The 14,126-nt window shown below is 45.8% G+C and overlaps 1 long non-coding RNA gene across 1 annotated transcript; it reads right to left on the reverse strand.

Moving 5' to 3' along the window:
* Positions 1-9,035: 9,035 nt before the first annotated feature.
* Positions 9,036-10,505, reverse strand: LOC146960946 (uncharacterized). The gene is made up of 3 exons (XR_015035332.1): positions 10,429-10,505; positions 9,829-9,895; positions 9,036-9,243 (listed from the first exon to the last, which is right to left on the reverse strand). It is a non-coding gene; the product is annotated as an uncharacterized LOC146960946 (long non-coding RNA).
* Positions 10,506-14,126: the final 3,621 nt, after the last annotated feature.

Consider the following 14,126-nt stretch of genomic DNA (forward strand, 5'->3'; position numbering starts at 1 on the left):
TGCAACAGAATTTAAACTTAAACCATGATTTAATCTGGTTTTAAAGTTAAACCTTGTTGGTGTCACACACACACACACACACACACACACACACACACACACACACACACACACACACACACACACACACACACACACACACAGTTAACCTAATGTGGTTACAGCTCCTCCATATCAGTGCTTATAGAAAGATGATCATGTGTCTGTCTGATCAGCTCTGTCTTGCGCTTAAGATCGTGGGTTTGATTCCCATGTTGACAGAGATGGCAAAACCGGCAGTAGCCCCGCGGCCCATTCAAAATTTCCCGAGAGGAAATTTTCTAGTTATTATTATTATTCAGTTATTACTGTAAAAGAAATCAGCAGCATCAGTGTTGATGACCACTAGAAGCTTTTGCTGTTCTTATTTTTCTGTAGCTAATCAACTGCTTCCTGTTTACATTACATTACATGACATGAACTGTCATCAGGTGTGGTAGAGTGGATCGACATGATCTCAGACAGGCATCTATACAGAGTTTTTGAATTAAAACGTGGTGGTGTAGACGTGGCCTTATAGACTCCATACGACTCTCACTAGAGGTGCAGAGAGGTCGTTGTGTGCATAACCAATCCCATATTTAGGCCAAGTGCAGGATGGAATAATGACACTATTCTTTGTTGCAGCCTCATTTCATGAATTTGATTTGATACTATGATTTTTAAAAAAAGTATTAAATGGAAATGCAGCCTATTGAAATTGGCAGCCAGCATAATGTAGCAGGCTAAACTGCTGCAGAATCCTGGCTGAGGTTGAAGGAGCAGATAAAAACGTCTCTGTTGTGCTTATCACCTCAATGAGCTCTTTGAAGCAAATCTGCCAGGTACCTCGACTAAGTATATCACCATCGAATACAGTGTTATCCTTATTAGTGGTAAGAGCTTATTAATGTAAGAGCACACGGGGCAAAGGCATGCTGGGAGAGGGAGGAGACGGGAGCCAAGCAGAAAGAGTGAGGAAGATGGAGGATCGTTTGAGAAGGCACTTCTCCTTTACGATCAAATCAGTGTGGTTGTTTTCTCTCTCTGTCTCCATGTGTGTGTGTGTGCGTGTGTGTGTGTGTGTGTGTGTGTGTGTGTGTGTGTGTGTGTGTGTGTGAGCGTGTGTGTGTGTGTGTGAGTGCCAAGGTGACAGCATCAGTGATCACATCCATTACTCACAGATTAGGGGGAGGAACACACCTGCATCCCATGACTCACTGGGTTGTTTACCCACCAGTCCACCCTGACGCAGGACTCCTAATCTGTGTCTGCCGGGACGTGGGCTTTTGGACTGTTGCGGCGGGGACATCGGAGCAAATCTCGCTCTGAAACAGTGACTGGAGAATAAGGAGAGCAGGATCACTAATGAACGAGTGAGTCGAGATGCTGTGACTCATCGCTCCTCGTCTTACACCTCTGAGCCTCTGAACCTGGTTTAGGATTTTTCGTTTTGTGAAAGCTTTAAGTTTCTTTTCTTTATTTCCCACATGAACCGAGGCCTGTTTTACAAAACACAAACAAACTACCGTAATGAATAATTAATTTTAATGAATAATCATGAGTGACGAAGAAACACAAAGACAGCGAAAGCTCAAATCTGTTGGAGGTAGGTATGTAGATCCCCTTCATTTGATGTTATTTTCATTCACAAGTTATTCTTTACTCCTTGTCTTTGTCTCATCACTAACATCATACTAATAGAGGTCAACTAATATACACGCCTGCCAGTGGCGGCCTTAGACAGCTGGGGGCCCGTTTCAATATTTCATATGAGGCCCTACCCTGTTAAACATCAAATTATTTTCCAGCTATGTGCCCATGTGTCGCTGATGCTTTAAACCCTGAAAGGACGCAGTAAACGCACTGTAACAGACTGTTCTGTGTTTATGCGTGAAAAGGAGGTGTGTCCCTCTGAGTTGCCGTAGGGCGGAAATGAGTTCGCGGGGTTTACCGCTGGTGTGTATAGGTGTCTCGGTCTGGAGGAATAAAGTGAGCAGAGCTGTTACTGGACACGTTACCTCGTCTCCTGTCCCGTTAATTGTTTTCTCCGCTTTTCTGCTGTGGGACAGCCTCCCTGATGCAACCAAGTCGGATTATGCTGCAATTAAAGAGAGACTTGGAGCAGCATTTGGACAGAGACAGTTAATGGACCGCTTCAGAGCCAGCCTGTCGGCCCGTGCGTCTGGTGAGAGCCTGGAGGTGTACGCTGCCGATGTGAGCCGGCTGGTCGCGGAGGCATTTCCGGATTATGGTGATGTTGCACAGCGGGAGGAGAAGTTTCGGCACTTCCTGGCTGGTCTTGACCCTGCGTTGAAAGCCAAGTGTTTGGAGCTGGGCGCCACGGACCTGGAGGAGGCTTTGCACGTGGCAGAGCGATGTGAAAACGCCAGAGTGGCCCTACAGAGAGACTATGTGAGTACTGCTGCTGCTGCCTACGGTGGTGGGGGCCCATCTGTACAGTCCGTGTCGGTCTCTGAGGGTCTCCAGAGAGCTGTTGAGAAGCTAACAGAGGACGTGCACACCATGAGAGTGGACATGAAAGAACTGCATGAGGAAAATCAGAGACTGAGAGCATGGAATACTGACATGAGGGGGCGAAGGCTTCGCTCGCCCTCAGGAGGACGCTGTAGCTGTACCTGTGGTGAGTGGGGCTGCCAGGTGAGGGGCTCTCGTGAGGAACACCGTGGCCGCTCCCCCGATTCTGGGCAGTTCCCACGCCAACACACTAAAAACAGTTGGGTTAAAAATAACCCAATTTGGGTTGTTTTATAACTCACCCGCTGGGTCACTATTGCACCAACCCAGCAGTGGTTAATTTGACCCAGCACGATGGGTTGGTCCATTTTAACCCAACAGATGAGTTAATATATTCTACCCAAATGCTGGGTCAAATTAACTACAATTCTGGGTTGTTTTAACTACATATATTTGTTAAATATTCTACCCAAATGCTGGGTCAAATTAACTACAATTCTGGGTTGTTTTAACTACATATATTTGTTATATATTCTACCCAAATGCTGGGTCAAATTAACTACAATTCTGGGTTGTTTTAACTACATATATTTGTTAAATATTCTACCCAAATGCTGGGTCAAATTAACTACAATTCTGGGTTGTTTTAACTACATATATTTGTTATATACTCCACCCAAATGCTGGGTCAAATTAACTACAATTCTGGGTTGTTTTAACTACATATATTTGTTATATACTCCACCCAAATGCTGGGTCAAATTAACTACAATTCTGGGTTGTTTTAACTACATATATTTGTTATATACTCCACCCAAATGCTGGGTCAAATTAACTACAATTCTGGGTTGTTTTAACTACATATATTTGTTATATACTCCACCCAAATGCTGGGTCAAATTAACTACAATTCAGGGTTCATTCAACTACACATGTGTTGTCTATTAAACTGTTCAACTACAAACCTATATTGTGTATATGGGGCTGCAACTAATGATTATTTTCACTATTGATTAATCTGCTATTAATCTGCTAATCGATTAGTTGTTTGGTCAATTAAATGTCAAAAAATATTGAAAAATCACAAGATGACATCCTCAAATTTCTTGTTTTGTCCACAAGCCAAAGAGACACTCAGTTTATTGTCATAATGGATTCAGAAACCAGAAATATTCACAAGAAGCTACAGTTTAAAAAACTACTCAAATTCATATTCATATAAGTCACTCAATGCAAAAAAGTTGATAACCAAACAGACTGATTGCATCTGTCTGTCCTTTCGGAGTGGGGGGGTTTCGGAATGGAGGGTTTTCCCAAATAGCCTTTTCGGAGTAGCGGGGTCTTAAAAAAAATAGGAAACTCCACCATTACGATGAATAGAAGTCTATTTTCGGAACGGCTGGGTTTCGGAAAGTCGGGGTGTAACCAGCCTGTCCAGCAATGACAACGAAGGCCTGGGATGCTTGCTGTCTGTCGTCTCCCAGTGTCAGGACATACGGGTACGGTCTGGATGCCTTGGCCTCATGTAGGTACTCGACCATGTTTCTTCCAGGCTAAAAAAGAAGATCAAGTAAGATGGAGCTGTATTACTTGTGCAGTTTAAAAAAATAAGTAAACTATTGAACTGAATATTTTTTGCCCTTCATTTTGTATCACAGGCTTACTGATCACTAGATAGCAATGACTGGGAATGAAGTTGGGTTGATGTAAAAAAGGAAAAAAAGCTTTGATGTAGTTAAAGGGATAGTTCTTTTTTTGCACACTTTTCATGCCAAAATCAATGCAGACAAGCAAAAGAATGTAAGCCAACGTGAAGATAACAAGCTTGTTTATGAGTAGTATCACAAAATGTAGAGAAACTAATCCTCCCTCATATGGGGCCAGGACTCGATTAAAAAAAATAATCTAATTAATTAGAGGCTTTGTAATTAATTAATCAAAATTAATCACATTTTTAATCGGCTCGCATATAAATATTTGACCTGAGAACGGTGAGAAGCAATTTTTTTCACATGGAATTTAGTATACCATTGAATAATGACTGAAGGTGGTACGACCAACAGACTGGATGCAGATTATCGATATCATTAATCGTTAGTTGATGAACCTTATCGATCGATTAACTGATAAGCAGCGATTTTCCTGAGAATCTAAATTTAAGGGGGAAATTTAAGATGAACATTCCTCATACACTATTATTTGTTAGTATATTTTTAGAGCACAGCGCAATGAAAAATGTTTAAGTAACACGTTATTTGGTAAATGGTCTTTCCTTGCCACTACATTATGATGATTACTGTATTTAACTACTTAAATCACAGTAGCATAAAATGATTTGTTGAACTCAGCCTGATGAAAACATTAATAAAACTAAGTAACCAATCACACAGCAGCTCCATGTTGTCCCTGTGTGATGTTCAGGGACAGGTCAGGACAATCTGAAGACAGAGAGCTCTGGGGTTGAAGTTTATATGAAATACACCATGAGACAGTGACAGGTCTGTAACTACGTCTTGACCACATGTCAGCTGTTCAGCTGCAGCAGAGGAAAGTCCGCTGTTCTCCGCGCCACCGCGACGAGCGTTTTTTTTATTTTTTTATTAAGCTCCGGTAGCGACCGGCTAAAATACGGGAGGATAGTGTAAACCAGTGTGGATCCGGTGTTTTTATCAAAGCTTGGTCGCCTGCTGACCGGGTCTGTTTGAGCTGCGTTCAGGCTGCATTAAAACTCCTCAGGCAGTGATGACTCATTACTCACTGGTCGTCTGTGTTTTAGCGATGGTACAGCCTGAGGCCAGTATACAACCAGGTAACAGTGTTGTATTCTCTTTTCACCTCATCTCTCCCTTGCAGTGATCAGTGTCAGCGGCTTTTTAACTCGTTAAATAATTGTGCTCCAGTATACCAGTACGCTTAAAACTCATCCAGTGAGAAACGTTCCACGGTGCAAAAATAAGTGCGATTAAAATGCGTTTTTTTAACATGTTCATTTTTGTGTAATTAATTAATCTTAATTAACGTGTTAAAGTCCCAGCCATAATTTATATATATGATGAACTGCACACATGTCAACTGAACAAACTTTACATCACTATAACAATCACTTACTTCACAAGATTATTGGTGGCTGTGTAGTGGAGTTGTACTCTCTCTCATTGCGTTGTATATTTTGACCAAAGCAGAAGACCATCACGGTTGGCAATCTTGTCTTTCATTTCAGACATCTGGGAGAAGGATAAATAAAACAGTCAGTCCCAGTTTCCTCACACACACACACACACGTCAGGGAGACAGTGTGTCCGACTGCTCGATTAGTTTGAAAATGAACATAAAATAAAATATAAATCTTACCTGGCAGAGGGATTAATACGACAGTCAGTCCCGGTTTCCTCTCACACACGCACATAACGTTACACATCTGTAAAATGAAAAGAATGTAAGTTATAGAGGGATTATATGTTTACCAACAAGTCAGGATGCGTGCACAACCTGACTGCAGAAAGAACCGGTTGTCATGGTTACCTCTATGGATCTAGTGTAGTCAAAGCGGTGTTAGCTAGCGATGTTGTCAGCCTACTAGCTACTTAAGCAATATCACACGAGAGGGAGTGCTGTTGTACTGTATATCAGCACGACTGTGATTCGGTCGTAGGATAATCATCACACCGTGCTGATATACAGTACAACAGCACTCCATCTCGCGTGATATTGCTTTTATACAACAGTGCTACGAGCGCATTTTAGAACAGTGATAAACAAGAGATTATGATTTGTTTGTTTGTGTCTCCGCCAACAGAAATAGTTCTGCAACTGGAAGGGAGACAAGGCTGTTGCCAGGCAACACATAAACATTTCATATTAGCTTGCTACTAGCTACAAGCTTTTCCACCGAGCTGCTTCCAGTGCTGGTTCTGGTTCTGGTTCTGGTTCTGAGCCCGTGTCTGATTAGCACCGGAGCAACAGGACCAGCGTGAAGACATACAGAGACGTTATCGATACCGTATTACATTTGTTTATCTGCTATGTAATCAATATAAACACAGTTGAAGCTAAGTAGCTGAGCTACGTGGCTTACAACAGCTAACGCTAATATCAAAACACATCGCCGTCAAAACGTAGTTGCCCCCGCGGCGATTTTTTTCCAGCCGTGTTTAGTAGAGATTTATCTCCAATTAAACGGACCAGGTCAGGTTCAGGTTTCTAACTGTAGTAGCAGCAGAGAGATGGGGCAGCTCCTGTATGGGGAGCGTGGCTCTGACTAGCTCCTGTCCAGCTGAACAGCGGAGTGATAATGCCTGTAAAAAGTCGCAGTGCTGTTATACAGCTGCGGCAACGGCAACTCAGGCACGGACACTCACAGCACGGCGTCGGTCATCGGTAAAAACAACACTGTGCATCCCTAACGTTACCTACAGCTATTTAACAGACAGTCATGTTCAGGAAAACACTCACGATTACAAAACTACTGAGGTGCTGCCTGGTCAGAGACGAGGGAAGAGGACGGACATGTCTAAAGTCTGGAACAACTGCATAACGTAACTATAACGTTACGTGCACCACTGAGTATGTACCGGTAACTTAAAACAATATATCTTAACGTTAATTAATCTCAGCTTTCCATTAGTATGTGACCTCGTCTTCAGCCACTGTCGTAGTAAACATTTCACAACTCATTCGCTGTAGTTCTACAGCTGTTCCTGTGGGCATTTAGCTTTATCAACATTCAAAACAACGTGTCTAGCACGTTATATTGCTCGAAATTAACACTTCGCTCTGGGACATAATGTAGCTACACCTCACATGTGTGTCCTTGTCTTTTACCTCAAGGAGATTACAGTAGTGTCTGTACTTCCACTTTGAAACGCCAACTTTACCTCCGACCTCGGCAGCTTCCCTCTGCTACTCTGTGTGCGTGAGGCTAAACTGCGTGCGTGTGTGGTTTGTGTACAAACTGAACACTGCCTCTGATTGGCTTAGCATGAAACCTTACTCTGCCTCAACCAATCATCATCACTTATGCGGTTGTCTCGTCCCGCCCTCCTCCTCCCTCCCCTCACCAAAGGAGAGAGAAGAGAGAGAGAGAGAGAAAAAAAAAAAAAACAGTTTAGCAGCTTCTGTGGCTGAGATGAGCCAAGTCGGAGGACAACGGCTTCACTGAGTAGTTTGTAACGCGCCTCATTTAATTGTCGGTAACGGCGGTGTAACGATGGAAATAGTAATTAGTTAGATTCCTTGTTACTGAAAAAAATAACGCTGTTTATTTTAACGGCTGCATAGAAGAACAGGACAGCTGCAGCCATGAACCGTGACCGCTCTGTCACCCCTCGTTATCGCGCGTGAGACTTTGTTCTCGCGAGACCTCGTTTCGCGCCGTTCGTTGTAACCGTTAGTAGGCTAACGTTAGGCTAAGCCTTTAGCAGGCCTTAATAACCCAGCAGTTAATATAATACATCCATGTAACCCAGTAACAGAAAACCAGCTAACTCAAAATAAACATGACCACTCGTTCATGTACATTTTCATCTAAATTCATTAATTAATTCGGTAAATGGCCGAGACCGAACAGAAAAACTGTATCTGCGTGTGCTATGGTAACGGCTAAATGGCTAACTAATGTTACATTGTTAGCCAAACCAACCAACGAGCCCTGACCGTACAGATACGGTTACTTCAACAATTAAAGCAACAAGGGCAATGTGAATTAGATATAATGTCCACAAACCTTTTATTATTGCCTCACCAGAAGTATTCAGTCAGACGTTCGCTGGGTGCACAGAGCCTGGTGTGTGTGAAGGAGCAAACTTCTGTCGAAGTGAATGTCATGAGTTCGAAGCACAAATAACCCAGCTGCTGAGTCAACCGATATGAGTTCGAAGCACAATTAACCCAGCTGCTGGGTCAACCAATGTATGTTGGGTTGATGGATTTTTGACTCAGCACATGAGTTGCACAAAAATAACCCAAATCCCCAATAAATAACCCATAATGGGTAGAACATTTCATAACTCAGCGGTTGAGTAGAATAAATAACCCAGCAGTTTTTAGTGTGAAGGGGGTTTTCAGTCTCGTGGCTATCGTTCAGATCCTGGCGTGCCCCCCACCTCTAAGCCACCTGGGGGTAGAAGCCCTAGCCCAAGCTGCACACTAAAAACTGTTGGGTTGAAAAATAACCCAACCTTAACCCAACTGCTGATCAACATAGGGACAGAACACGCGCTGGGTTGTTTCGACCCAAGTGCTGGGTTCCCCCGTTTAACCCAGAAAGTTGGGTTGTTCATTTGACCCAACTAGTGAGTTAAATTAACTCTATTGCTGGGTTAAAATGACCCATGTGCTGGGTTATATCCTGCCCCATTGCCCTGCTACTTTTACTTTTTTAATTGATAATATTAATAATAAATATTATAAATAATTGATAATCAGATTCTATTATATGACTATCTAATATTAATACAAAATATATTATATCATTATTGTTGCTGTTGTAATTTCCCATAATCATACAAACACACACCATACACACATAGGCCACTGTTAACTTAAATTTATTGGCAGTTTAACAAATTTTACACCAGCACAGGTGCACAGGCTGAATGAACACAAATAGGTAACAATGCTCAGTTTGCAGGTTCTCTCTCACACACACAGATCTTGCAGTAGTGGGTCTGAAGACTTGTCCTCCTCTCCTGTAGATGGATGGAGGAAGCAGAGCTGGCAGGACCTTCAGCACCCTCTCACCTTTAACAACTAAACAAAAGACAAAAGAAAATGCACAAGTTCAATTAACATGAAATAGTTTCTATAACAATTGATATTTCTCAAACAGTAGTTGTTTGACTGGAATACCTGGTAAAAGGAAAATACTCGCTTTTTACACAGCTTGTGCAGCAACACAGCTACGCTGCACGCATTGTCGCTCCCGAGTCAAATTGTTAAGACTAAAAAGTTCAGCGATTGTTTCTCTAACGTAATTTGATATCAGGGCGTTCAGGATGTTTTACTCCGTGAGCCGAATTATCTGTAGCCGTATCCCCCTCTCCCACACCCGATGCTTAAAAGCAGTAAAAGCACGACTAAAGCAGTTTCGTGTTAAAAACCAGTGTTTACTTGACGCTGTTTGGCGGACACAGACAGGCCGTCTGCAGGGCTGGAGCCGAGCTGCTGCTAACCACTGCTCAGCTTGTTTCTCTGATAGCCTCAGAGCCACACGCTCGAGGGGTTTTTAACGTGAGCCGAATTATCCGCAGAGGTCTCCTCTTCTCCACAACACACAGACCCGGTGATTAACACCCGATAAAACGGGAAATAACGCAGTTTGAAGTGAAAACTCACCGTTTCTCCAACGCCGTTCGGCAGACAGCTGGGCTTCACGGAGGGGCTGCGAGTCTCCTGTTTGTCTCTCTGGTAAAAAAAAAAAAAAAAAAAAAGAAGAGAAAACATAATAATGATAACAATACAGTAATGTTGATAAAGTACAGTCGGTTTAAAACGTTGTGTCCTCCCTCTTAAAGTAATGTTAACGTTACCTTGATTGATCACCCTCAGTTAACCGTTACTCCTGGGTTTAACGGCTCTGCTGGAGCTCGTCAGCTCGTTAACTGTGGCTAGCCTTAGCTACTGCTAACGACAGCTAGCTGCCAGCTACTGTTACACAAATATGAAGATATAAAATGTCCAATGGCACATTACAGCCAGATGAACAATAAACCCGGAGACTACTGCATATTAAATTGCAAAATTCAAAAAGGCTAATGTTATAGAATTGTAAGTTGGCTAACGTTGGCTAGCATCTAGGAAAATCTAGCCTAACTTCCCAGAAAACAACAACAACATTAACCCCCCTTTTGATCCAAGAGTGTGAAATGATATTGAGGTCATCATGCTATTACCACAACCGATCAAGACTATAGGAAAATTATTATTTATATTAACCTACCAGAAAATCCTGATGTGTCTGGTCCAACTGCTCACAGAAAGATCCAGAAAGTTCGACAAAGGATGAGCGGGAAAATGAAGAATGACCCAGCAGTTGGGTCAAAGTAACCCAACCGGGTGTTCAGATAGAAATTAACCCTCACAACCCATTTACCCAGCATAAAACAACCCAACTGTGTGTTTACAGTACCCAAAACAACCCAGAATTTTGACCCAGCATGAATAACCCAGCAATGTGTTTACAGAAACAACCCAGCATTTTTTAGTGTGTGGCGTGCCAGACGCGAGGACAAGCCTAGGCGACGCGGTGTGCACTTCCTGCCACGACAGCAGGATGCTGACAACGACCATCAGGGAAACGGCCGGTAGCTGGTGTTGAGGCCCAAACACCAGCCACTCCTATGGAGGGCCCCTTGAGCCATGACTTCTCCAATGACATTGCTTGTATGGATTATACTGGCCACTCAACTTCTTTCGTCAGGGGTGTGGTTGAAGGTGCCGAGGTTCCCATGTTGGTGGACTCAGGGGCCTCGGTGTCACTGATTAGTGCGGACTTCCGTATGTCAGTCCCAGCCCTGCGAAACAGGCCCCTGAAAAAGAACTATATTGACTCTCGGGCAGTTAATGGACAAATGTTAGACACACTAGGTACCAGTGAGGTCACCTTCCGCCTGGGCCCGACCTGCTGGCAGCACACTTTCCACGTGCTAAGGGAATCCACCCAGTGTGTTCTGCTCGGACTGGACTTTCTAGCTAAGAATCATGCATTACTGGACTTGGGACGAGGTGTGTTACAACTATGGGACGTTTCGGTGCCCCTGCTTCGGGGTGGAGAGTTGGTCCCACGTTGTTGTAACGTGTCCCTCGCTGATGTCATGACCATTCCGCCGCTGAGTGAGGCTCTGGTGCCGGTGAACATTCTCACCCCTGCTGGAGCTGGTCAGCCTGCTGCGGACTTCGAGGGATATCTGGAACCCAACATTCCAGAAACAACAGGACTGGTGGTTGCTCGTACTGTGAACAGTGTGAGGAATGGTGTGACCTCAGCCCGCATCCTCAATCCCACAGGGGAGGCGGTTGAACTCAAACGGGGACTACACCTGGGTGAGTTTTACCCAGTTGAGAAGAAAGACATTTTTGTGCCGCCTTGTGTCGCTGACAGTCATCCAGCTGTGCCGCCGGCTGCTGCAGGCCCTGTCTCCTTGGAGGAGTCTCCTGTTACAGCTAAGCAGAGGGCCGAGCTGGCTGATCTGCTACAGAGGTTCACTGATGTTTTTAACCTGTGCGACAGAAACACGGGCAGGTGCACACTGATCAAACACCATATAAGGACTGGGGACCACCCCCCCGTGAAACAGCGTGCTTATCGTGCATCACCTGAGAAACGGACAGAGATTGAACGTCAGGTGGCTGAGCTGCTGGCTGATGGAGTCGTGGAGGAGAGCTGTAGCCCCTGGGCATCTCCAGTGGTGCTTGTGAAGAAGAAAGGGGGGCAGTGGCGGTTCTGCATTGATTATCGTCGTCTGAACGCAGTGACGATCAAAGACTCACACCCCCTCCCGCGAGTGGATGATAGCCTGGATGCCCTGGCTGGTTCGGCCTGGTTCAGCACACTTGACTTTTCGAATGGCTACTGGCAGGTAGAAGTGGCTGAGGAGGACCGCGAGAAAACAGCTTTCACAACCGGCCAGGGCCTGTATCAGTGGCGGGCTATGCCTATGGGTCTGACAAATTCTCCAGCCACGTTTCAACGCATGATGGAGCTCATCCTGAGGGGCCTGCCGTGGCACATTTGTATGGTATATCTGGATGATATACTGATTTACAGCCGTACATTCACAGAACACCTCCTTCATTTGGATGAAGTCCTCTCCAGGATCCAACGGGCGGGCCTGAAGTTGAATCCTAGGAAGTGCCACTTTGCCAGGGACCATGTTGTGTTCCTGGGCCATGTGGTCTCCAGGGATGGTCTCCAGCCAGACCCACGGAACACTGATAAGGTGAGAACTTGGCCAACCCCCCGCACCCCGTCAGAGGTCAGGGCCTTTGTGGGTCTATGCTCCTATTATAGGAGATTTGTGCGTGATTTCTCCCAGCACGCTGCGCCACTGAACCGACTGGCTGGGAAGAATGTGCCCTTTGAGTGGTCAGCTGAGTGCGAGGCGGCGTTCACCTACCTCAAGCAAGTGCTTACTTCCTCTCCGGTGGTTACGCTACCTAACTTTGCACTTCCTTTCAAGGTGTACACCGACGCCTCTAAAGACTCTGTTGGGGCAGTGCTGGCGCAGGACGAAGAGGGTTGTGAGAAGGTGATAGCTTACGCCAGCCAGGCCCTCACACACACACAGAAGAGATGGTCCACCTTCGACAGGGAATTATGGGCTGTGGTGTGGGCAGTGCGTGAGTTCAAACACTATGTCGGACTGTCTAAATTCTCCATCATCACTGATCATCGCCCTCTGCTGGGCCTCAGGCGCATGGCTATTGATAATGACCCTACGGGACGAAGAAGTAGGTGGGTGCTGGAGTTGGACCCGTTTGACTGGGTCATGGTTCACAAGGATGGCTCCCGCCACAAAAATGCTGACGCTCTGTCCCGCCGGCCCGTGTCCCCTGACCCGGTCGAGCCAAATGCTCCTGCAGCTGGACTGTACACTGTGGCCTCAGTGGAGGCATCTGATCACTCTCTGCCTGCAGACGGGGCACAAACGGAGCCCGTTCCTGTCTATTCACTCTGTGGTAGTGGAGCTGAATTGCAGTCACTACAGCGTGAAGACCCTGACATTAGCACTGAGTTGACCTGGTTGGAGCAGGGCATGGTGCGGCGGCCTCGTAGACTCCCCAGGGATTCCTCTGCCAGCTTGAGGAAGCTATGGACTGAGTTTCACCGTCTCTCTGTGATGGAGGGGCTGCTGTGCCGCACGGCGTTGCCTGAAACCACGGGGGAGAAGCGAATTCAGACTGTTGTTCCTGCAGCCATGGTGCCGGAGCTCCTTCAGCAGTTACATGGGGGGCCAGCGGCCTGCACACTTTTCCGCTGAACGTGTGTGGAAAAGGCCAGGCAATCCTGCTACTGGCCCTTCATGTTGAGAGACATAAGACAGTGGTGTGAGCAATGCAGGGCCTGTCAGACTCGCAGACGCCCAGTTCCAGGGCCGAGGGCTCCCATGGGAGGGGCCCAGGTTGACCGTCCTCTGCAGAGGGTGGCCGCAGACATCCTGGAGCTACCCATGACTTCTCGGGGGAACAGGTACATCTTAGTTGTGGAGGCCTACTTTACTAAGTTTGTTGCCCTGGATTATGTGTTGGTGCATGGTGTCCTGAAATCCTGCATAGTGGACCAGGGCCGTCAGTTCGAAGCTGAGGTGATTCAGAGCCTCTGTCAGTGGCTGGGGATTAAGAAGACGCGCACCACTGCCTATAATCCAAAATCTGACGGCATGGTGGAGCGTCACAACCGGACTTTGATCGATCAGCTGGCTAAGATGTTGCTTTCTCATGGGGGTGAATGGGACACTTATGTGAAGCAAGCCGCCTTTGCATATAACACCTCTAAACATGCCAGCACCCGGTTCACCCCCTTCTACCTCATGCACGGACGTGAGGCACGGGTTCCTGCGGACGTGCTGGTGCCCGCTAGTGCACGGGACTCCCGGGGCACTGGGTCCCAGATGGATTATGCATCCACCATTGCA

The sequence above is a fragment of the Trachurus japonicus genome, unplaced genomic scaffold, assembly GCF_045865225.1.
Source record: "Trachurus japonicus isolate A0001 unplaced genomic scaffold, Traja_1.0 AP029812.1".
NCBI classification, from domain to species: domain Eukaryota; kingdom Metazoa; phylum Chordata; class Actinopteri; order Carangiformes; family Carangidae; genus Trachurus; species Trachurus japonicus.